The 25,452-nt window shown below is 40.8% G+C and overlaps 2 long non-coding RNA genes across 3 annotated transcripts in view; one reads left to right on the top strand and one right to left on the bottom strand.

Annotated features, from left to right (window-relative positions):
* The window catches only part of LOC109144760, a 90,676-nt gene extending 86,351 nt beyond the window's left edge, over nt 1-4,325 (top strand). The window contains exons 4-5 of one of the 2 annotated variants that reach the window (XR_005602160.1): nt 1,469-2,531; nt 2,656-4,325. This is a non-coding gene — a long non-coding RNA (uncharacterized LOC109144760). The remainder of the gene's footprint in view (nt 1-1,468; nt 2,532-2,655) is intronic. The other variant, XR_005602159.1, reaches the window with a different exon arrangement.
* LOC120410196 lies at nt 2,525-13,641 on the bottom strand. The gene is made up of 3 exons (XR_005602161.1): nt 13,354-13,641; nt 8,421-8,661; nt 2,525-2,718 (listed from the first exon to the last, which is right to left on the bottom strand). It is a non-coding gene; the product is annotated as an uncharacterized LOC120410196 (long non-coding RNA).
* Nucleotides 13,642-25,452: the final 11,811 nt, after the last annotated feature.

Below are 25,452 nucleotides of genomic sequence, written 5' to 3' on the forward strand. Positions count from 1 at the left end.
TCAGTAACATAAAGGTCCTGAGGTTAAAAAAAGAGGACAACTGACTGCTAAGAGACTTTATTTTTTCTTTTCTAAACTAAAAAACGTAAATCCTGCTCCTTACAAAGAGTTTTGACATTGGCCTCAGACACAAACTGCAGAAATAAAAAAATAAAAGCCACCGAGTTCATGCTTTGAAGTTCACTAGGATTAGCCACACAAGAGCAAATTCCAGGAAGAGAAGGTAATCAAAATGCAGGCAAGCAATTAGATCTGCATATTAAGTATGAAAATACACAGTGCTGGGTTGCATATTAAGTAAGTGCAGTAACCTTGTGCTTCTGGAGCTGCTCAATGAGGTTACTGTGCAAAGGAGCTCATAGGACTCACCTCCTGAGGGGAAAATTGCTTTTCTTTGGCTATAACCACGAATATGGTGCTGAAAATGCCCTTTGTGTTCGATCTTATCAGAAAGGGGGCTGGGGATAGTGGGCAGCAGTGAGCCCTGCCCCACCTGGGGAAACCCAGCCACGTGTGGTGGGCACGAGGGGGACCTTGGGCAGGACTGTGTGAGGCACATGGGGTGAGGGGCTGCCCTTGGGGTGCTGCCAGCCAGCCAGGCTGCATGAGACATTCCTGAGCCAGGGGCTTGGAGAGGTGTGCAGGGCAGAAGCTCACACCGTGCTTGACTCATGACTCCACTCTGAGCAACAGACAGGGAATTTTAAAATTTTTGTTACTGTAGTGGGCTTTTACTGCTGTAGAAGGAGCCCATTCTAAATTTGGAAACCAGTGCTTCCTGAACAAACTACATTTTATCTGTAATTATTATTAGATTTTTTCCTTCTCTCTGAGGACTGAGATTTTCAAGAGCCTGTGCATTGCATTGGGCCCTCCCTGCTCTCTGCTTTTCCTCACTGGCAGTGACCACAGAGCTGGGAAAAGGTGTGACCATCCAGGCACTCACCCAGGTGTCTTGCTGTTCATCACTGCAGTCACAACTCATGGGTGTCTGAGGTTAGCATTACCTCAGCTGTAAGGTTTCAGCATGGAGCTGCTGCCCTGTGCCCATCTCCTGTCCCTGAAGGTCTGTGCACACTCACTAAAAGCCAGATGTTGATAACCCCCATATCAGAGGCTTAGATTGTCCAAGGTTTCTAAATGCTTCTGTTGGTTAGGACTCAAAGGCAAGCCATGAACTCCTGGCTTGTTGGTTCAGTAGCTGCTTTCTAAAATCCTGTGGAGTTCCAAGGGAGATTTATCCTCACCTTCTCAAGGGAGATCACTGTTCTGTAGTGAGAAACATCAGCACAAGTTTGAGGTCATCTGCCAGTTTATGTGACATGGCACACATACAATAAAATAAATGCCTGTCTTCCTGGTCTTCCTATCCTTAATTTCTCTGTGTACCTCTAATCCTTCCATTTATAAAAGCCTCCTGAAGATGAGGTAACTCATTCAAAGTGGTGGTTTTTGTTGTTTCTTTAAGGAGCTTGATATTGCGGGAGGGAAAGAAAGGAATAAGCAAAGGATGAGAAGAATGACCACCTCTAAGGCAAGAAGTTTACTATTTCATGAGCCAGACAAAATCATTTTGGATGAGCATCAAACATACAACACAGCCGTTTTATTGTTCTCTTTGTCCCCTAAAACAGCATATTTGAGAAACTGTCCCTTTAAATCTACTCTTAAGTGTCCCACTTCACCAAGCTGAAATTTGCTGTGTTTATCAGCCCTGTGTGTTGGCGTGGGTGTCAGAAATATGCAGGTGATGTCATTTTTCATTCCCTCACCCAGGGTTTAATTGACAATATCATTCCACACCCCTCCTCCCACCCTTCTTCCACCTCTTCAGTTTAAACCTTGTTCTCCTAGGCCTTTTGGGCCAACACTCTTCAAAAATGTGTTACCTTCGTCATTTTAAGTTTTCTCTAAGGCAGGGAATTTTCATGACTCCATTTTTACATCATTCTTGGTAGGGAGATGAAAGAAATGTCCAATATGAATTTACTGTAGTAACCCTATCTACCAATAATTGGCACCCAAAATGAAGAGAGAGCTCACTATTGAAGAGAGAGCTCACTATTGATCATAGAATCTGGCCATTAGTATACTTTGAATTATGAAGATTTGTTGCTTTCATTTTATTATCTTTTTAATAAAACATATGCTTTCTGAATTATCTCTTCTGAATAAAATTTGGTGTTGGAATGTCTTTTATATAGCCATATTAAATAAATCATGGCAATAAGTGCTTGGGTATTTTATCATACCTTTAATCAATTCAGCAAAGATTCCAAGGTAAACAGTAAGTTTTCCCTTTCTTCCCCCCAGTGGGATACATCATTACTAGAGGAAGTGCAAATTTAAAAAAGAAGTGGTTGGAAGATACATTAAAAATAAAAAAGGCAGGAACTCAATTGCATTGACAGAAGAAAGGCTGCAGTGGCCTGGCTCCTCTCTTTTCAAAGGATCTTCCTGCTCCTCACATCTGAGGGGCTCTTCTGGGACGAAAGCCCCAAGACCAGCAATGATCCATGGACTCCACATAGGTAAGTGTCCCTGGGACTGTCCTGGGAACCAAAAGTCAAGCTCTGAGGCAAAGCTCTTCCTCTGCTTTCTCTTCAGCCAAGTGAATGGGAACACTGATGTATTCAGCTCTTTTCTTGTCCCCAGCTTCCTCTGACTCATCAACGGAGATGCAAACAAAACCACCTCCACATTCCAATGGAGCTGTGCCTGGGAGGTAACAGGTAATATCTAAGGTACTGGAGTAACTCGGGACCATAAGCCAGCCCTTTCAAAAGCCAGGCTTTCAGGCTTCTGAAGCTCAGGCAAAGCCACAGCCTAGCCTGTAGTCCTATGGCCTAGCTTAACCTCCCTCATTATGGTTACAGTACAGATAGTTGCCTGGGATTAGTTACTGAGTCAATTAATGAGATAAAGTAAAAGTGTGAGTGAGAGTATATTGGATAATTCAGAGGTTGAAAGGCTATATTGAAACACATCTGGTGATAATTAAGTTTAACTGTACAATTTTATCTGGCCAAACATAATTACTTGCAACTAAATGTATGTCATTGCAGCTGATTGACACACACACTGTATAGCCATGGCAAGCAGAGGACAAGGCTTAGGTCAATTGCAGGGAAAAGTTAAAAAGCATCCTTACAGGGAAGGGAGCGGGACAAAAAAAAAAGTTATTGGCAATTAACTTCACACAGGGTTTAAGACCCATTTTTAATAGAAAAAGTTTTTTCCCCAACCTAGAGCAAGATTTTCTTTTATTTTCTTCTGGACTGTCTGTTCTGTCAGGTTAAATGCAGGTGTACCACAAAGTTATAGTGATTACAGTTTAGTCCTTTATTGTGACTAATGCTATGGAAGGAGTTACTGAAAAGAGGCAGGAAAACGGTGGGTTTAGTGTGGGCATGACAGGAATCAGTAGAAGTGTCTGATGGAATCCACAGGAGCTGGTGATTTGCCAGTGTTAAACAAATGCTGAAGCTGGTTAGTTTTTGTCTAGAACTGCTGCCCATGTGTCCTGCTTCACATATTGCTATCTTCTCCAAACAACAAAAATCCCCTTGAAATGTTTTTGGAGTTGACCCTGAGATTAACTCGGTTCGAGCCTGGTGCTAATAATGCCAAGGTTGTAGATTCAATCCCTGTATGGGCCACTCACTTTAGAGCTGGACTTGAAGGTCCTTATGGGTGCCTTGCAACTCAGAATATTCTGTGATTCTGTGAATAGTGTTTGTAATCACTACTACTTTCATCGTCTCACCTCTCCTTGTACTGCTGTACTGACCTATTACTCCAGAAGGGTTGCAGCTGCACAGCCCTGCGTTTGTGGGTGTCTGGCACAAATAAACTTGAAGACTTGCTCCAGAATTCATCATTGAAGAAAGGAAATTCTTAACTGAAAATTGCTTTTCACTTCATTTTTCCTTGCCAGGAAAGGCTGACTTCCCACAGGCGCCGTAATTCAGCGCAGGCTCTACAAGGATGCCAGTTTTACTGAAAATTCAATCTCTTTACTACAATAGAAGGCCAGCTGAGCTGCCATCCACATCAGCACTCAACTAACCCAGTGCCAATAGTGTGTGATTCATTGATTATTGTCAAATGAACTTTCTCTTCTAACTTCAGAAAAGAATTAGACCGAGATGAAACTCACTGTAAGGGCAGCTGAGCAGACTTAGCTGTAATGATGAAAAGGAATGATTACAACTCTCAGTTGCACCAAGAAGCACTTGGGCCTATGCTGCTTTTACTTAAATATTATTTAGACTTCTGCAATTTTGTTTACAGCATATCTCAACAGAAGGTGCCATATGGCAGTAGAGGAGTGGGTGCTAATAAGAGCACATGTGAGACAACTGTGCCTCTGTGGACCCCCTTCCCAGCCATCCCAGTAGCACTCCAAGTTGAGACTTTAGCCTGGAGGCAACTGAAGTTTGCTAAAGACTTTTCCTGGTTTCAGCTCAGGTGTTTGGGTGGCCATCTGACACATTAATAAATTAATGAACTTTAGGATTATTCCCAGCCTGTGTTTTTTAGGAAGATGTATCACCAGGATGCTGTGATACTGTTAATCACTGCAGAGCACCTGAAGGCTTTGGATCTGGGATTTTCACTGCAGGTAATGATGCAGGTCTGTCTGCACTCAGCTCCTCGCCCCCTTTTAGGTCACACAGCTGATGCACAGTGATGAGACTGGGCTGGTGGCTGGAATTGCACCCTGGCAAGCCAGCTGCACATGGGAAAGCCTGGGACACTCTGTCCCCAGCCCTTCCTGCAGCACAGGAAACAGCTGGGTTGACACTGCCAGCACTGGCCTTTGCTGCTGCTTAATTTCCCATTTCAATCTCTTGCTTGCTGGCTGTGCCCTCGCCTTCGCTGGGGTCTGTGCTGAAGCACAGCCTTTGTTTTCTGTTCCTCAGAGCCCTCCAGGTGCAGTGCCCAGGTATTGCACACGTGTTCCTGAGATACTCCACCCATCAGTCTGACTGAGGAGAGCTCTGTGACCTCTGTGTTTGCCAGGGCTTGAAACCGTCCTTTAACAATGTTGATCCTGTTGGAGGCTTTACTGGGTGCATTCTGCGCACACACAAATGATGGAAATATTTCATCATTTTTCAAGGAAGGAGGAATTCAGAATGGCAATAAATCAACATCCAATGGAATGGATATTGATTCATTTCCTCACCTTTGGAATGAATACCTCCCCCCCAGCAAAAAGCTATGAAGGGGAAGCCACTGTTCATCTCAAACAAGCAGGGCTCAATAAATCTTGATCCTGCTAAAAGATAGTTCTGAGAGGAGCCCAGGTAAAAACAGCTTAGCATTCCTGCTACCAAACATGACTTTACCTTTCTCTCGTACTGTTGGATCTACTACTTGGGCTGTGTTTTTTAATGACAAATTACTTAAATGTGGAACAAAATTCTCATTTTAATAGCAAAACTGTATTCATAATCTTCCATTTGTGTTATTTATTCAGGGGAATTCCACATTTCTCTCACTGAATATCTGACTTTGACATATGGCAGCACCACAGGTCAGAGAGTGCTTTAAGAGCTTCTAGCAGAGTATCTCTGGATCAAGCACCCTGGTAGGGCTGGAATACACAAAGTACTGAGCAAGCCTATGGGTACTTGTTCTGCTCAGGACCTAGGCCTGTCTCAGGAATCTGAGGAGCTGCAATCAGGTGCTTAGTGCTGGGGGAATGTGTCAGTAACTCCCAGACTTGGGCCTCTAGTTCATGCTGGACATATTTTCTCTGAGTATTTTACAACCCTTTTAAAATACATTCATTGTGCACAAATTCCTCTTGTATTTGCTTCCCATGAATATTTATGGCGCTGGCAGTGCTGCTGTGCAAAATCTGCACGGAAGGTATTTTAAATCACTCTGTGGGCCAGTCACACTGGCACTACACCTTCCCACACTCCCCATCAGGCCAAAGTGGCATGAGGTGCCTTGTGGGATCAACTGCAGCACTCTGTGGAGCTGGGAGCCTCTTTGGGCAGCAGAAGTTTCTTCCCAAATGCACAGAAATGTTCTTAACACCTCTACGGGCCCCAGCAAACAGCACCAAATCTGCCCTTCTGGCTACAGCATCAACATGCAATGACAAAGGAATGACATTTAGAACTATTGCAGCTGGACAGATCTTGGGATTTGTGGTTGGGTGTTGTGGGAGCCACCTCAAAAAGGGCCTTGGAAGCTTTCTTTTGCAACTGCTGTAAGACATTGGCAACGTGTAACTATCTCAACTGTGTCTCAGATTGACACACAGAAAAAATTTTGTCCAGTACTCCACAGTAATTATTTTTTTTGCTGCTACCCAGTCTTTTGTTTTTCAGGCAGCCTCCTTCCTAATGAGCAATTATGGAATGACCTGCGTGGAAAAAACTGCTGTTATATCAATCCATATACCCATAGAGCATGATGGCACCTCTTCTTCTATGTATGTCATATATAAAAATATCTGCGTGTATAGGATTTGTAGATTTTATAAATACAAAAATAATAACATGCTTTATTTGTGTATATATATTTGAAATATGCATTTTAGACATATAGTCCAACATCTGGAGTCTATAAAAATATACATACTCATATAATCTGAACTCATATAGCAATTACATAATTATATCTAACACACCTAGGGAGTTTCTTCTCATCCATCTTAGGTTCCTCTCTTTTATTTCTCTCCTATATTTTTGTTAAATGTGACCAAAAAGAAATTTGGTATTAATATATTAAGATTAGATTTTTAATTATGTTTTATATAGACATGGACCTATAACACTGTGTGCATACATTGTACATCTCATACATAATGTATTGTAATGTGGATATATACACACAACTTATCACAGTGTAATACTGCAGTAAAAGTTAATGTGGTCCAATATAATACATCAGAAGATTCTATGCCATATGCCACATAAAAACATATATGATAGCACAAGAATGTTGCCTATGTTCTAATGTGCAGCTGTGACATGCAATATAATGTTTATGTTGCATGATCAGTGCAAGCTTCACAACTGCTGTTACCCACCATAATTAAATCATGTTTTATTTTTTAAAATCTCCTTAAAGAAGACCTTTCTGAGAACAAGGATGCCGTTAATTACTTTGTCTAACAGGAGCTTGTTCTGCCTGATTTATCTCATCCATGATAAACAGGTACTGTCATTTCACATTCTCTCCTCATGGAAGTTTTCCTACAGAACCAATCATGTTATCTCTGTAGAACTGTTTCTGCTCTTCATGTTTTTGAGATGCAGCCAGCTGAACACGCTATCAAGGGTGAAGGACCGCTGCTTTTTCAAATGACATTCTGAACACTTTCTATTAATCTGTATTCCCTTTTTAGCTGTGTTATCACTCTGGTTGCCATCTCACCACCCTTGTACACTGAATAAAATTGTTTATGACTCCAGGTCCACTTCCTCAGTGATCACAGTTAATAGAGATCCAAACAGGGGATGGCCACAGAAGTGTTTCCTGGCTGGTGTTACTCAAGATGAAGCACTGAATATCTGATTGCTCAACACACTGGGGGTGTAGTTTTTTACTGTTCATTTCAGTCTGCTTAAGTGGTGATTGATTTGGAATAAAGATTTTTTTTTAGTGCTGCATATTTCATGGGGTTTTGTGGGATTTGCTGTTTTCAAGCTTGATCAAATAATAGTAGCTGCAATAAGAGACTCCTGTCCCTCTCCCTGTGGATTCCCCATCAGGGTTTAGGTGAAAATTCTGTCTTGTTCCTCCCCCACAGTGAGGTGCCAAGACCACTAAGGCCTCTGAGGTGGGAGGGACAGACCCTGCATGTCTCTGGCACTGAGGCACTGAGAAGTTTCTCTCCGAGGCTCCCAAGAAGAGGCCAAGAGATCCCACAGCACTTGAATTTCCTCTTACTGGCATGCTGAAGGCAAAGGAAGCACTGGCAATAGCTCCAAAGCTGCAGTTGCTAACCACGATGGCAAAATGAAACAAATGCTCCCTGGCAAGGTTAGTACTGCAATAACAATATTATCTTGCATCAAGAAATGGACCTCAGTGTTTACTCCCCCCACCATGAAATAGATGCCAAAAACACCCCCCTCTGTGTTCAGCAGTGCCAGGGACAGGATTTACCCACCCAATTTCTGCTCATAAACTAATGGACTTATAGAGTGTTTCCATAAAAGAAATCTGCTCGTTTGGTTAAGTTATCCACTTCAGTCTCACAGCATCTCTTTGGCTGCATGACTCAAAGACCCACACCTCTGTGTTGTGGGGGATGTTTCTCTGCAAATGGGGTGTTGTGTGTATCTAAGTCTACAGGCTGCAAAGAGAGAAACAATTCAAGTAATGGTTAAAAGGCAAAACACAAGGAAAGAGACCCCTCAATCTATCAGGTTCTAGACTCATTTACATACCTTAGTGGTGCATGGCAGGGGAGTTGTTGGTGGTTTGAAGCTAAAAGCTCTTGCAAAAAGTCACAGACATGTTGTGAGGCCTTGATTCCAACCCCATTCTTAGTTTCCATGATTTTAGGCACAGCAAATGTTTTGACGTTCAGTGCTGAAGAGAAGCTAAAGTACCCCTTCCAGTCAGGGTGAGTATCCTCAATGACCCTTTGCTTACTTACACAGCTCCATCCCAGGTTCAGATCTCCTGCTGGGAGAACACAGGTGGTGAAAAATAAACTTCCATTTTCTGCACTTCTGCAGAAAGGCTGGCAGACTTTTTGTTATTGCTCATTTTAGAGAGGCCTTTTTTTTGTGGGATTTTTTTTTCCTTTTTGCAGAGCTTACATTACTGTCAGTTGGAATACTAATGGACATCAACATAAACATCATCCCCAGGGCTGCTCAATGAAACTAAGGCGGATTGTCTTGAAATTAGCTTGACTCATATCTGAAAATTGCCAGTGATTAGCTGATTATGGTTTGAATTGAAGTCAGATTGCTACAAAAAGCCACAAAAAGTCATCTGCAGTTATATTCTAGTAAATGATGCCTCGGATGCCTCAGTTGCTGCCAGTGCTTGCATTAGGGATGAAGGTCTATTACCACATCACATTGATGGTAGTCACTTTAAAATATGTATTCTGCCTGGGGAGAATCAGTCTCCTGGGGAAAATTCTGTCTTTTTACTTTTTAACCTACCCACTGGGAATTAAAGAAAAAAAAAATAAAAGAAAAAGAAAAGGAGACACCACAAACAGCAGAACAAATTAAAATATTCTCCCTATGAGAGAACCTGTTTCCTCCTCTGTAAATACAATTATTATAATTACAGAGTGATTCAATCCTGGTGTCTTACTAGAAATCATTCCTTCTATACTGATAGTAGGTGACATTTAAAATAATTTTAAAGAAATTGAAGGCCAAATGTTAACAATGCTGAAGTCAGGTTTATTAAGGAAAATAGAAGGTATTATTTTGTTATAAAGTTCGGTGAACACTTCTGGTTTGATTAAATTCTATGGATTTTAGGACTTTGATGCAAACAAGATAGGACCTTATCAGTTTCCCTGTCCAAAACTACTAAGACATTCATTTGTCACATGTGTCTCCATTTATCAGAGTTGAAATAAACACAGTTCAGCTTCATGGAAATAAGCAACTCCTTTGTTTCAAAATAAAGTCACTTTTGAGCTGTGTCTCTGCATGGTTTATAGGCTGCTCTGCTCTCCAGTGCCTCTTTTATTTTTTTCTTCCTAGAGAAAATTCCCTTACAATCTTTACATGTGAAAATGCATTTGAGCTCCAGCCCTTGTTGCATTACCAAGCATATTGCACAGGGAAATACTCAAATAGTACCTACAAGTCAGGAGTCATATTTAATTCCCATAGAAGTGGGCAACAGGATACTGCCATGCCATTTCTAGCAGGTTTTTGATTTAAAATACTCACAATTGGTTCTCATTTCTTTTTAGTGCATATTTGACTTCCCGCCAGAAAAATAAATTCTTACTTGGTATCTCTGATGATGTGAGAGAATGTTAATGATGTCCTGTGCTGGAAACACTTACCTGGGGAGGGGATTAGGGAAATAACAAAGACACTGTCACAGCTGTTAGTGGCAGAAGCCATCATGGACCAAGAGGTGAGCACCAATCGCTCAGAGCCAGCGGCAGTCCCAGCCCCACACACACCCCAGCTGGGAAGGGCCTCGGCAGCCCCCCGTGCCCCAAACCCTGCTCTGTGCCAGGCAGCAATGGGCACAGAGCAGGTGGCTCAGTGGTTGCCACCCATCACAGGAGTGGGGTGCCTGCACTCCTGGCTGCCATGTGCCATCCACAGCTCTAACACTGCCCAGGAAATAGAAACTGGAAAGTGCCAGGCTCCGTGTCAGGCTGAATTTTTACAATTTCCAGGCCAGATCCTGAAGAATAGGGTCAAGTGTGACATGTGAATATAATTTTCTACGGAAGAGATGAGGGCTACAGAAGAGGTTTCAGGGACCAATACAGGCAGACACTGTTATAAATGACTCAGAGGGGCTTAACAGGGAGGGGATGGATGACATCTGCTCAAGACAGCAAACACAGTTCTCAAAGGAGAGGAGCACGTGTTCAGGACCACAGAAAGAACCACTTCGTGACTATTAAATGATTAAAAATCATATTTAAGGCATAAAAAAAAAAGGCAGAGGAAATTCAGTGACAGAAATGAACATGAGAGACCTTTACCCTCAGCCCCCACCCCTCAGACAGCTTTTCATATGAAAAGATTGCCTCTGCATCCTCCCTAATGACCAAGAAAAGCCATACCTCCAAGCCAGCTTTAGGGCAGCTTCAGCACAGTGCTAACAGTCAAACAACAACAGAATAAAGGAAAACTGATATGAGCAATCCTAGGCCAGGCACAGAGCACAAAGAAAAGCCTTCATTAGGCAATACATAAATCTCTGCTTTGCCTGTATCATGATTACTGCTTGCTGTGCTGCTTTCCTGCTTCTTTATGTCTCATGAAAGGGCATAGAGAAACAAAAGGTGGTGCAAAGGATGATCGGGTATCAATCAGCTTCTCCGTGATGGACTACGTTAACAAGGCCACTCCAGAGCCTAATGTGTCTGAACATGACTTGGAAGAGGATGATAAAATATGGGCCTTGGGCAAGAGTGTGTGTCAGAAACAGTCACAGCTATCTGTAAAGCAGTGATTAGGAACAACAGAAGGATATGAGCGTATCATTGCTAGTTTCAAAACAAACAAAAGGAAGTGTTTCTTCCCTTAGTGTGAATTTACACTGAGAAAAAGCTCTGCTTTTGAATGGCTGCAGTTAAAAGGCTGCAGAGAATCAAAACCAAACAAGACACAGCCATGGAGAACACCAAAAACCACGGAGGACATGGAAGTCAAAAGACGGCATGTGTGGATCAGAAATCAGCTGCCATACATCCTTTATGGATGGCAGAGTACCCTGGGGACATCGGTCTGCCCTTGCCTCATTCTTCAGGTGTTTCCTGGAGATCTGATGAGGGACATGTTGGGCTAATGCAGCCTGGCCAGCAAGTGAAGGGGCTTAAAAATATTCAAGTTCCTCTAACTATTAAAGTCTGTTAGCATGGAATCTGTGCTTGATGATACAAAATTTGAGAAGAAATATGTGATGGCTGTGCTGTTACAAGCACAAGGTGGATCTCTTAAAAATAAGATTTTATAAATGTGTTCATGCTACTTAACACCTAAAACAGAATTCTAACCTTAGTTATGCAGTATATATTGCTTGTCTGTCTGCTTGAAAACTAGAGTGACTAATTATTTAGGCTTTATGAATAATTTAAATTATCATTAGAATCTCACGTTATATTCAAGAAAATGTGACTGTCTCCCAGTCTTCATTTTAAAATTATTTAAAAAATTTTTTTTTTCTACTTGCTCTCAAAAGTTTTAAGATGCGTGCAAAAAACACCCCAAAAAACCAAAATCAGAAAACATGTAGCTAGAACATAATCACCTGCCTTTTAAAAAAAGCTAAAGGCATGCAACAAAGATAAATCTGACAATCCCAGCCCTTTTGCTCAGCACCATAGTGGCAATAAACTGGTACTTTATTTTATTAGTCCTTAATTTAAGTTCTTGTGTACGGGGTACCCTTACAGCCTTCGGACTTTGCAGATATCTACACCACCTCCCTCCCCCCATAATTAGAATGACAGATAGATGCATAAAATTCACACCTAGCTCCATTCAAATCATACAAAAACAAAGAATGCATTACTAAGTTGACTCTCTTCCCCTCGTGACTTTCCTTCATTATCTCATTAAACATCAGAGAAGTGAAAAACACAGACTGAAAAAACCTCGGGTAATGCAGAAAGGATATTCACTTTTATGGTACTTCCAGAGGTGGAAGCTGGCTCCAGATATTCCTCTGCCCAGCCAGGACACTGCAAATAAATCTCCATGGAAATTCCTAGCCTGGGCAGTACCAGAGTGCTGGACTGGCCCTCACAGGGGTGGCAGTGCTGAGAAAACAGTGACAAGTTGTGATCCCCCCCAATACCAGGATCCAACTCACTTCTTCTGTCAGTACCAATCACCTCACCTTAACTAAACCAGGACGGCAGCCATTTAGAAAGCTTAAATATTTAATTTAGGAACAATAGTAGGTAATTTCAATAATTAAATTCAAAGGAACTGAGACAAGGCCACAAGACCAGAAAGGTTTTGTTCTATCTGACATCACCGTATACGTTCACTACAGGAGCACTTGAAGTTGTTTGCTAAAGTCACTTCTCCCCATACCCACAAAAATACTTTCAGACTAAAATAATTAGTAATCAACAAATGGGTCTGATAAGAACATTGTTGATGTCAGTTTAAAAGTATTACATTAACATAAACTACTTATATGTGTTAACTATTTCAATGTGCCTAATTACTATTTCTTAAATAACTACTACTAAGTAGGTAAATAATATTTAGGATCATGGTCCCTTAGCTGTGAAGCAAAACACCCCAGGTTACATTGGTTGTGCAGAATTTTGAACCTCTGGTGTGAAGCTGGGACATGGAGCTGTCACTTTAGCTACCTGCAGGCCTGAAGGAAAGCTTCTGTGCCCTCATTTCAAATATTGGCTTTCAGATCAAATGTCACAATAAAAGTCCAACAGTGAGGCAAAGCCCTGACCTGCAAGCTAAGTTATCTAATGCATGAAGAGATACTGCACTTTTGATAAAAATCCTACATTAAATCTAACACATTTGCAATAAGCTTAATTTTATATGCTAAATATATTAATTTTTGACAGTCAAAACAGTGTTGTTGGTAGTCCCAGTCCTGTTCACCTCATCTGCATCTGTTTGATTAGGGAAATAGACCTCTAGCATCTATGCTGGATTTTGCATTTCTCACCTTGATGTAATGCTGTCAGAATTCCCAGGTGGTCTCTCTGGGACTCCACATCCCTCAGATGTCACCCAAGCCTGGCTGTTTCACTGCCTGGGGGAGGCTGTGGGCCTGGTGCACCTCCTGGGACCAGCCTGGTGCTCTCTGTTCCAGCCAGTGCAATCTCATTTCCTGCTCCTGGACAGTGCAGACTGCAAGTCAATGGAAAAGAGAGGGACACTGCTTATTTCCCTCCTGCTATGGACAGCTCATGAACACTACACCCCAAGCAGCAGCTCTGTCCCCAGACGCCTAGCAAAGCTGCCTTTAGAGTTATTTCTGTTCTCTTCCCCTATGGAAAAAACCCTTTGTCCCATCAACCTACTAGCAATTGGATATTTTACTTTGCATTCAGTTATGTTCTCAAAGAAGGAGTGATGAAAGTGCCTTTTGGAGGAACATCAAATGCATTTCTTGATGAATTGCAAACTGGTAAACTACTTGGAAGCTTTTAAAAAGTAAAATCTATTAAGCATTTCAATAAAATTAATTCTGTAATGCACTGGACTTTTTTTCCCTCCAAAGATGGCAAATGTAAAAGATCACCTGTTACTGACTGGAGCTTGTACTTATCAGGGAGTGCTTGTGTTTTCAATTCCATTGTTTATAGCATCTCAAGCCACCAGTTAAACACAGCCCACCGAGCTCTTCAGTGCACATCTAAGTAACTGATAAACTGTTGTCTCTTTGAGTCAAGTACATGGACTTATTTTCCTGGGATTCCTCAAAGAAGGCCACTCATCCTGCAGTCCATTCCTTAACACAGGTGAGCTCACACCTTCCAGGAATCAGCCACAGCCCTGGCATAAACTGCAGTGCAGACCTGGACTATAAATACTTGTTAAAATTAAAATAGTGTTTGCTATCAGCCTTAAATGCAGAGAAATAAATATGTCTAAGCCTAGTTTAGCTGGAAGATGTGACCTTATCAAGACTAAATGGCTATCAAAAAATTATGAGCAATTTTCTGCAGTAGATGGAGAAATTACACTTTGTCACTTTTCAGCATCTGTTGTGAATAAAATTCAACCTGATATAGAGAGGAACCAGGCAAGAGATTAGGACCTCAGCTCTAACAACTTCTCCCTAAAGGATAACAGCAAATGCTCTTAACCTTACTCAACAAGGTCTTTACACATAATTATAAGATTATTTCCAAAGTATCTACAAAATCAACCATATCCTAATGTTGGCTTCTCCAGCATGAAGCAGAAGAATCCCCCCAAACATAATTTCTGGGATTCCCTGTAGTGCCTGTGACTTACTGAAAAATGGGAAAAGGTGCCCAACTCCTTGAAATGTTTTTGTGAAACCTCTTTCCCAAAAGACCTTTTTTTTGTCATGCAAGAGCACAGAAACATATTTGAATATATTTTCTCATTTACTGCTCTCTGAGATGCCTTGGGAGGGAGTGTTCCAAAACTTTTTTTTTTTTAAGCCCATTGAGTTAAAACTGAATAAACACAGAAACTGATAAGCTGTTTCCAGAAGGGGCATGACCCACTGAGTTGCAGAGGTCCCCTATGCTCTCCATGCATTACTGAGGTTAGTTCTGCCCTTCAGAGAAACTTGAATCAAGACAAATTTCAGTCATAATCTCTCCCAGACTTGGCTGCTTTCAGGGTTGTGTGCCAAGGATTAATCTTTCCAGGTAGCATTCCCATTTTCCCCAAACGTATGGCAGGACTGCACACCAGCAGGAAAGAACGCTTCAAGTGTGTCCCTAAAATTGCTGTTTTTGAAGAAGGTGAGGTTTCCATGTGCATTGGGACCAACAATAATCATCCTTATGCATAAGAAGATACATGAGGAATTTGCTGTACAGTCAGTCAGAACTTTCTTCTCACCAGGTTAGATACTTTCAATTCACATTTGAACCTCCCTTGTTCAGTGGTTCCAAACTGCAATGGCCATAAGTTACAAAAAAAAGCATAACACAGTCAGGTTTATAGGTCCCTGAAGAAGTTCCCCCAACATGTAATTGCACAAAGGAAAAAAAAAAAAAAAAGAAAAAAAAATCAATTTTATACATTTGGGTAAGCCTCAAACAATAAAAGAGAAAAGGTCACAACAAAATCAAACCATTTTGCAAAAATACTGCCCACAAGAATGGTGTTCTGAAAGCAGTTGCTTTGTGGTCAACATTAATGCCATTTAACAGCACTTTAATTTCCATTCTACTGGCATACCCAAAGTCAAGTAAAAATGATAGAAATTCAAAGCACATTCAATATTGTTGTGGGCTTTTGTATATTATATATATAATTATGTATTTTTCTCCTCAAAGTACAGTGAATTATTTACTGTGAGCCAGAGAAGACACATATCTATCTATAGACCCTAAGTAGAATCCGGAGAGTAAATCACTAAAAGAACCTCTCTTTGAAGTGGCTGGGTTGTGACCCCCTGGAGACTCCAGACAGATGGTTTTCAGCTCAAACAAAGAGGCACAGAATGCCATGATGTCATTTTTCAACACTTGATCTAAAGTCTCCTAGATCAACTAGACAGTTGTGGGAGGATTGGGCAAACAACCAAACAAAACCTGCAAAAATACTACAAGGCATATGCTAAGCCAGGACAAACCAATTAAGAGCTTTTGAAAGCAATTTCAGTTTACACTAATAAAACCTGTGGAGTCCACAAAATCACAGAACAGCAAGGGAACCTTTAGAAGAGAACACAGTTCTCATTTTTTTTGATGACCATGGAGAAAAAGGGGAAGAATATTCTGTCAAGGTGTACTAGGAGAGAGATGAAAGTACAAAGCTCATTTACATAAACTTTCTATCCAGTCTTTCAAGAGATGCTCTGAACTGCCTCCAGAGCTCCAAGTCTAAAGTAATATTAAAAAAAAAAAAAAAAAAAAAAAAAAGGGAAGATCCTTGAAAAGATGCAACTGCAAAGCAATAGACACCTTTTTTTCTTTAAAAGGAATATTTTTACAAAGAAGAAACTGCTTTGTGCAATTCTGCTATTTACTGAAACCTCAAGGCAACAAAGTGTCAGTACAAATAAACTCTGGAGAGAATTTCCTACTTAACATGTAAGAAGCAGAGATCAATACACTGGGCTAGATAGCAGAGCCTCTGAATCTCTCTGTCGAGTGGGAAAGAAAAGCCTTTCTGACTGCACTTCTGTGCTCAGGCCATTGTATTATTGGCTTTTTAGATCCATTAAGAAAAAATTGTGTATAACCCCACATATGGCGAGGGAGATGTTAAAGAAGGAAGTAGCAGTTAAAGTATCTTCTCAGAAGTTCATAGAAGTGGATAGAGAACTGGCATTAAAGGTTATTTCATTGTTACAGTACCTTCTATTATTTATAATTATTGATTTTTTTTTTTTATGCTTTATATACTGCTGTCGATGCTCTGTTCTCTCATGCACTGTTTTCTCCTGCTTTCACTGGGAAGAAATAACATCCAGATGAACACACCCTGATTAGGTTTTGCTAAACATCTCAAACAGAGCTTCAGCTGAGTTAATTTAAAATTGTTAAGTAGAGCCACATCTACCAGGGCATGCCTGTGCTTTCAGCTTTTGAATAAACCCTTGTTCATGAGGTCTGTCCTTATGATGCTCAAGCCCAAGACACAGTTTAACTCTGAGTTAAAATAATAACTATACCCAGGAACACAATCATGTCTATGAAATACTGAAATAGCTATTTATACATTATATAATATTGTATTATAGTTATTTATCCATTGATGGAATAATTCAGATGATACATACTGACCAGAGTGGGCATAAGCTCATATGCACGATGTGTGCAACAAAATAGCTCAAAAATTGTCAGAAATTGGAATGAGAGGAGAAACCCCTCCCAGAGATCCCCAAGTTTTCTCCTTGGCAAGAAAAAGAGACCAGAATGAAGATCCAGCAGATCCCCCAATCTCACATACAGCATCATGACACACAGACACATTTTTATTGTGAAAAATATTTCCAGTTTAAAGCTATTTTGAAATATTGTATTGATTTAAAGATACTGATCACTTTGTGTAAAAAAAAGTTGAATTAGATGTTTTGTAGGAGCACCCAGCATATCCCCCAAGTTCACAACTTCAGCAAGCATACTTGAAAAACACTGGTTTAAATCAAACATCACATTTTTTGGATGCAAACTCACACTGTCAATGTTGAGGCTTAAACCAACATGAGTAATAGTAATTACTATCTGAAGGATAACATTGAAGGAGTGATGTGCAAGTTTCATGCAAGAATTTTACATCAGCTCTTAATTACCAGTTTTGTCAATATAGAGATGAAATTCTCTTATGGTTAAGTATTTCTGAGATGTGCATGTGAAAAAATAAAAAAAAATAATAATAGCTGTTGCCAGCTAGCTCTAGCTGTACCTTAAGAGTACTTCACAGAACACTTTAAGAGATTTTATGAAAGACAAAATTTAAAAAAAAAAGAAAGAAAAGAAAAAAGAGTGTATGTTCTCGTTTTATCTGCTGCCTCTTGATGAACAAATTTGCAAGGAGGAGGAGGAAGAAACATTGGTCTCTGGAGTCCCAGAACACACCAGGGGCTCAGGGAGCCTCCTCCATTGTGGGTGATACCACCTAAAAAAGCCACTTAAGAAGAGGAGAGGAGCTTGCCAGCATTGGGATTACACAGCCAGCTTCAGAGGCAGGGTGCAAAAGCAGAAACTTTTCAAAACGCTTTGAACTAGATGTATGCTGGAAAGTCCTCCAAATGTGCTGGAGTTCAGTGAGCAGTGGAAGAAGAGATCTTGACTCTGCAGTTAGAATTCTTCACGTGGTGGTCAGAAGAGAACTGGTTTTCAGGCATTCTACTCAGTTCATCTCAACCGTGAACCCAATTTAGAGAGTGGTGTTATCCTAATTTTTTCTCTGATCTTACCAAAACCATAGCTCTAAAGATGAGAAAGTGCTGAATGAAGGGCCCACTGCAGTCCTAGTCTTCAAATGAGCTTGAATTTCTGTAGTGTGGAGCGCTGACAATTACAAATTATTTTATAGGAACTGATCATTAAAAGAGAACACTTTAAAAAACCCCAATTTATTTTAGAGGTTAAAGTGTGACTGGTTGTTTTAATTTGATTGGTAATCTTCAAAGAGGCAACATTTTAATTTAAGGGTCAACTTATTCTGAAAGGCTAACCAATCATGTAATCTAGATTAGTCTCAGTCTAAAGAGGGTGAAGATGGCTATGCATGATTAAAGTATTCAAAGGCACCTTTGTCAGTTCACTGCAAGCTTTTGGGATGCCTTGAACCATACTAAAGGAACACTCATTGAAGCAAATAGTTTGAGGAGAGATCTGTCATATTAGTATGGGTAGGGAATTCTGCTTTATACTAAGAAGCAATTTTAATATAATCATCCCTACGTGGTGAGAATTTGTAAAACGGATTAGCAAGGTCTGATTATCTCTACTTAGGAAAAGTTGAAATGTTCCATGTTAAATTTGCAAGTAACTCTATTAGCTTCCTACAACTTTTTTTCTTGTACTCTCCATAGTTCCTTTTCTACTAATGTCACTTAATAAAGCATAACCATTCACCTAGTTCTGCCTTTAACTAAACACCACAAAATCTTGTATGCTAGAGAAGAATGTTTTATAAGTTATCTTTCATTTGCTTTTCATTACGAAGTCTTCTTAGGTACTTTGCACACAAGTACCCTACTCTAAGGTACTGTAACCCTTTCTCCTTGTTATTTTTTTTACTCAGAAAGCAAGAATTGTCTTGGGGGAAAAAAAAAAAGAAAAAGAAAAAAGCTTAGAAATTATAAGGTTCCAGAAATAGAACTTGCTTTACCTCTTCACACCCATAAGCTATTGCTGGCAGCACAGCTATCAGCAGATACCTAAGTGTACTAGTTTGAAAACAAACCAGTGGGAGGCACCAAGTGAGAATAACAATTTAATGGAAATTAAAGAAAAGGAAAAAAAGTAAAAGAAAACACTGGTTCAAACTGACAGAGTCAAGGTACAACCTAGCACCCTGTTAGGCAGGGTGGTGGTAGCAGTCTGGTAGAATGGTGGCTGCAGTCCTCTGAAGCGGTGATCCTGTAGTAAAAGAGTCTGCTCTTCCTCAGAAAGTCCAGTGGTGGCTGTGTAGCTCCTGTCCTCTGGAAATCCAGTGGAAAGGGTTGTCTCTGGTGTTCAGAGTCTCAGATTATATCCACGCTGGGATGCTTGGTTCCTCCCTCTGGGTGGAGCATCTCACAATGGGGTAATGAGGCAAAGTGTTGATTAGGCTCGTTAACAGAAGATAGTCCAGAGGGAGTTATCTCTGAGTCAGGCGGCAGGACAATGATGGGCAATTAACAGCAAGATAGTCTGGGGGGAGGAGGCAAGGAAACACTGCCCCACCTGGTTTCAACAGCTCATGAGGATGGTGATAGAATACACTGCAACCCAGGACACTAAGTGAGTACATACTTTGTCCTCCATCTGTAGGTAACTTTTGTGCCCATTGCCCTGCTTCATATGCAGCGTCCCTCATTTCTGTAGGAACTGACTGAACAATGGTTTCTTCCTATTTTCAGAAACTAATTAAGAAACTTGATCTCAGCCCTCTGGCTTGAAAGTAGGAAAGAATAAACACATGCAGTGGACACTTGCTGGCTGCACAATTACAGCAGTTCAAATCAGACCTCTTGACCAATTAATCTAAGTCCTGGAGCCTCAAAAACTAATTCCAAATCTGCCTCTCTCTCTCATGAACGCAGCAGCAAAGGTGTTTGCCAGCCCTGGAACAAATGCCTGCTGTGATACCCAGAGCAGGATCTGTCTGATGCCATGAAAGAGACTGCCAACCTAAGAGGGAAGGAAGGTTTATCTCTGAACAGAAAACACAAGAAAAATATCAGAATGAAGTCACAGCTAGCAAGGCAATAACCTTGAGATTACCTGTAGTCTTCCCTGTAATTACCTGGTTTTTGTTTTCAGGAAAAGAAGAGATGGATAATTTTTGCAGGAGACATGCTTTATATTCGTGGTTAGTTCCAGGAAGCTCATTTTAGAGGCTGACTAAGACAAAATACCAACACTCAGCCTCTGATCCCCCAGGGTGGTTCTCAGGCTTCCCCAGTGCAAGCAGAAAACTTTCAGCTCTTTCACAAGAGAGTGTAGAAATAAAGCAAGCTTTCCATAAATCAGAATAATGTTCTGTATTTACACATTATGCTGACAAAAAACCCATTACCAGAGAAACTTAAATTCAAACAACTCTGCCCACCTCAGCTCTTTGCTACCCTCTTCCAGACAGTCTGGCTCTACAGCTTCGAGAGAGGGGGGAAGAGAGAGAGAGAGAGAGAGAGAGAGAGAGAGAGTGAGAGAGTGAGTGTGAGTGTCATGTTTGACCTGAAAACCCTGGTGGTGCAGGCAGAATAAACATGGCCCCATGAAGGGTTGATCAGAGAGGTGCTCAGACCTAATCTTATGCTTAACTAATAAATTTAACTTGTATAAGCATGATATGTGGAAGCTGGGTTCATAGTGGGAGGTGGGAGCTCTCATTAGGCCAACTCATATCACCTAAAAGCATAGAAAAACTTATAGGTGTCCAAACATATAGATGTTGTCTATGTCCAAAACCTCTTTTTGAGGTAAGTCAAAGTCCAAACCAGGCTGATTGACTCCAAACTGAGAGTGCTTTATATGGCTCCTTGCTAATGTTGTGTTTGATGCTGAACCTAATTACTGGTCCATCTGATATGGTTCACTGTAAGTTAGAGGAATTTAAGGTACCAGACACAAATTAAATACTGCAATAATACAAACTCCTTTCCCTAGTGGTCATTTTGGGGACCTCCACGCTCAGGTGACAGAGCAAAATCCAGTACAGCAAACAGTTCATGTTAATTAAGGTCATTGATGTAAAAATAACTACAGTTGTACAAGTGAGCTCTTTATGTTAGCAAGATTTATTGTGAGAATTATTAACTCCAACAGGTATTTTATCTGAAGCAATGTCCATGAAATAGGATGACCTTTTATCTATTACCTGTTGGGTTTGCATCACCTATGCGTTCTAGATTGATGAGTTTCCTGCTCAGACCAATTTCATTACATGTTCTATTTATATCACCTTTCTTTCTTCCCTCATCTGACAGGAGAATAGAAAAAATAAACAAACCCACACCAAAAAAACAACACTCAAACCTGACACGTTCATGGCATGCAAATTTGATCAGCTAACTACAGTGATTATCAAATGAACAGTGACTCTGGGCCCTTGGACAGAGGAGACAAAGCTCTGAACCTCCCAACCCAAGAGGTTAACAGTGTTAAATAGTGTGTTATTTGTCGTAACACATTAATTTAATGCTTGAGGAGATAAGGCTCCAGTGGTCAAAAGTAAAGACATCACAGGGGTGCTTGTGGGCATTGAAAAGACTGACAGTAACAGAAAACTTTAGTTTGTGAGACTAGTCAGGGAAAATGGCTAAGGAAGCACTGAAAACATTCAAAACACTTCCTGACTTGCAAGGATATCACCCCTAGGCTGCCACCTAGAAGTGGCACATAGCAGGTGTCATCAAAACACAGGCCACCTCTTATTTTGGGCCCTCAAGAAACAGCTGGAGTTTCAAAATGCTCAGCACCAGGTAGATCCAAAGGGTACCACAATCCCATGGCAAGCAGACCTGAAGGATGGTGAGCCAGATGAATGGCAAGTAGCAGGAAAAGGTTACTTTAAATTACATGGTGGCTGCTAGAGCAGAGAGAGAAACTGTGTCCATTTTGCCATGTTCTCCCCTCAGATTATTGCTCAGGTGCTTTCAAACCTGGTTTCACAATGCCTCTCAAAGTCCAGATAAATTATAGAATACAGCAGTCATACTGTGGTGGAATAATTTTAAACAAAATCAACTATTCCAATTATCCAGTCTCCTAGAATATCTTTATTTCCCCTCTGAGCTCTACAAATCACACCTCTCTCTGCTTTCCTCTCAGGCTTTCTACTGAAGTACAAAAATTTTCAACTGGAGTATTTTATAGCCCCAAAATTAACTTCTGTCGACTGGTCTCTTAAAAGGCTTCAAACCACAGAAACATTTCTAGACATCTCTATGAAATAATTAATAGTGCTGACATTTGCACCATCATCATTAAACCCTGGGATTAACAGCCAGCTGAAATAACTGAGCATTTTTGTAAATTTTGTAGATTGACTTAGCATGTTCTATGGGAGAACACACATCAGGCTGAATCCCTCTGGAGAAGCAGCCTCATGATAAAAACAACAAGAATTTATTTTCCTTCTTCATAATGTTTTGCTAAACAGTGAAAAATTATGAAAAAAGCCCACCCACCTAAACATAGAAAAGAGTTAAAAAAACCCAAAAAAGGTCAAATATTTGCAGAGAATTTGAGCAGCACACATAAAGTGGCATATGGAGAGAGCTGAGGTACTCAATGATTTTTTTGCCTCGGTCTTCACCAGAACTTCTTCAGCCACAGAGAAGTCATGGATGCCCCATCCCTGGATGTGTTTGAGACCAGGCTGGATGGAGCTCTGAGCATCCTGGTCTAGAGGAAGGTGTCCCTGCCCATGGCAGGGGGGTTGGATCTAGATGGTCTTTAAGGTCCCCTTCAATCCCAACCATTCTAAGAACCGCTGAAGCAATTTGGGAATTTCTACATCATCCTGGTTTGGCCACCTGCTCTGAATAAAACCCCTTCTTACACTGTTTCTCTTCTTTTTTACAACACTGCTGTCAAGGACACTGTTTATTGTATAATCTGCAGCAAAAGCATCTGGCAATTCTAACCCCAGCTACTGGCATTAATCTTAGAATTATTTTCAGGTACAACACCCCAGTATGGATAGAGCCTGGTGTTTCACACACACCCCTGTATTTAGTCTGCTGTGTCTTTATTTAAGTGATTAAATTAATGGCTTCATATTCATACCAACCAATGGCTCATGCTGGCTTTTAACTCACTTCTAACTTTGTGAAGGCCTTTATTTCCACACTATTTCTTTTCTTACTAAGCAGCAAATAGTGATTTTTACCATCCCCACTAGTAGTTATGATTTTATGCATTGATGAAGGCGTGCTTTGTTTTAAACCATACCACTGCTCTGTGAGTATAAAACCATAGAGCTTTTGGGATAACTGATTTCTTCTCCTAAAGGGCATCACAACTTCAAAGATTTCTCTCTTCCTAGGCAATGAGTAGAATCTGCATAATTTGTACTTCATGACAAAACAACAGCTCACACTCTGAATTAGTAGTGTTATACTGTGATGCATGTCAGCAATGGCAGTGAAGTGCTGGCTGCTTATTTAACAAAGATAAATTAATTTGTAGCTGTCAGTCATGTTTTCCAGATTTGCTTAGATTTTGAAATTTATTGACAAGCTATAATAACTGACATTTAAATTGTCTGTTCTTATAGAAGCAAACATGAAGCTTGGACCTAAAATATGACATTTAGTTCTAATCCCTGTTGCAAATAGAGATCATTTGCTGCTTCTGTAACTCTTCTACTTAAAATGAGTATTCTCAAATGGTCCAGCATCCTTTTAAAGTAGCATTTGAAGATCTTAAATTTACTTCTTCCTGAAATATTTATATCTATTTCTCAAATTCCTTGAAAGCAGTTGATTTTAATCTGTCAGACAAGTGCAAAAGGGTACATCCATCCCTCTCTGTTCCTATACCACTGGCTCCTTCAAATCTTAATTAGCAGGCAGTTTGACAGGGATGAGGGGACCTGGCTGCATCCTGTTTGTTCCCTGTTTGGGAATAGGACTTCCAGCTTCTTGCATGTCACTTCCCCTCTCTGCATGACTGCCCTGGTGCTCACAAACTCGAAGTGATGGGGAGAAAATGGGCAAAACCTCCAGCTTCCTCCACTCCTCCAGCAAGGTGCTCGAGGGCAGGGAGCAGTGCCTTGGGACTGCTTTATCCCATAGGGACATTGGATCATAACAGCCCTGAGGACACATCAGGGACAACTGTTAAACAGCTACAGTGATGCTGTAAGAATATTCCACAACAAATCTTTAACAGGAGAACAAAAACCCAGCAGACCAAACCCCACAACTCGCAAACCTTTTTTCTTCCTCTTGATGCCAACCACTCCCCTTAAGAGGAACAGCCTGATAACCTGTCTACTGTCTTGTGTGCCCACCTCAGGCCACTGCCTGCTTTCAGAAATGTCACAACCAAAAGGGAAAATTATGTTTCTTTGTTATTTTAAAAGAAATGCTTCACTAACTAGACCAGTAATCCACATTAGAAGTCCATCCTTCCATACAGATTCTGCTACAAATCTTCAGACTTGAACAAATGCAACAGGCGGTGTGACCAGTCAGAAGGGTTTGGAATTGAGGATTGGCCCAGACAGGCTCAGAGGCTCATTTACTCAACAGGACTTGAACCCCTGAACAAAATCTCTGAAAAGGCTGTGAAAGTAAATGAAAAAAAATAAAAATCACAAAAATCCAAGTGTTCTTCCTGGATTTTGAACATTTGAATTTTATCACAACCCCAGACTGTACACACAAAACAAAAGGGAAAAAGTCAGACTAAATTGCCCAGGGGAAAAAAACCCCTGAAATTAGAACTGGGAGACAGGGGAAGGCTGATGCCTGACCTGCACAGTGCCACCCCTCCACCTGTCTGAAAAGCCTTTTTGATGGCTCACCCTTTCAATCCCTCTGATTGCAACTGCCAGCACTTAAAATCAGCCACTTGTGTAAATCACTTTTAGCTGATTATTTTAAAGAGGTTCCACTTCAAATAAGGGGTTAAATCCTCTTTCTGTTGCATGATAATGTTTTTCTTCAAGGGGTTTGATTGGCCTGGTGCTCATACATTCAACTCTGTGGAGAAGGACTAGGGCAGTGATTGCAAAAATGACACCCAGCACAGCCCCAGTAAATCTACTATTGTGTCAGAACACAAAGAACGAAACTAGCTCCTGGTTGCCTTAAAACCTAGAAGTAATATTTTCTTTCTTTTATTAGTGGACACAATTTTGAAAAGCAACAACAGCTGATGCTTTAAGTCCTTCACTGGTCCCCCAATGATGACCAACCAGAAAAGGAGAGCATCCTTGGCTT

Source organism: Corvus cornix, chromosome 6 (genome assembly GCF_000738735.6).
Source record: "Corvus cornix cornix isolate S_Up_H32 chromosome 6, ASM73873v5, whole genome shotgun sequence".
NCBI classification, from domain to species: domain Eukaryota; kingdom Metazoa; phylum Chordata; class Aves; order Passeriformes; family Corvidae; genus Corvus; species Corvus cornix.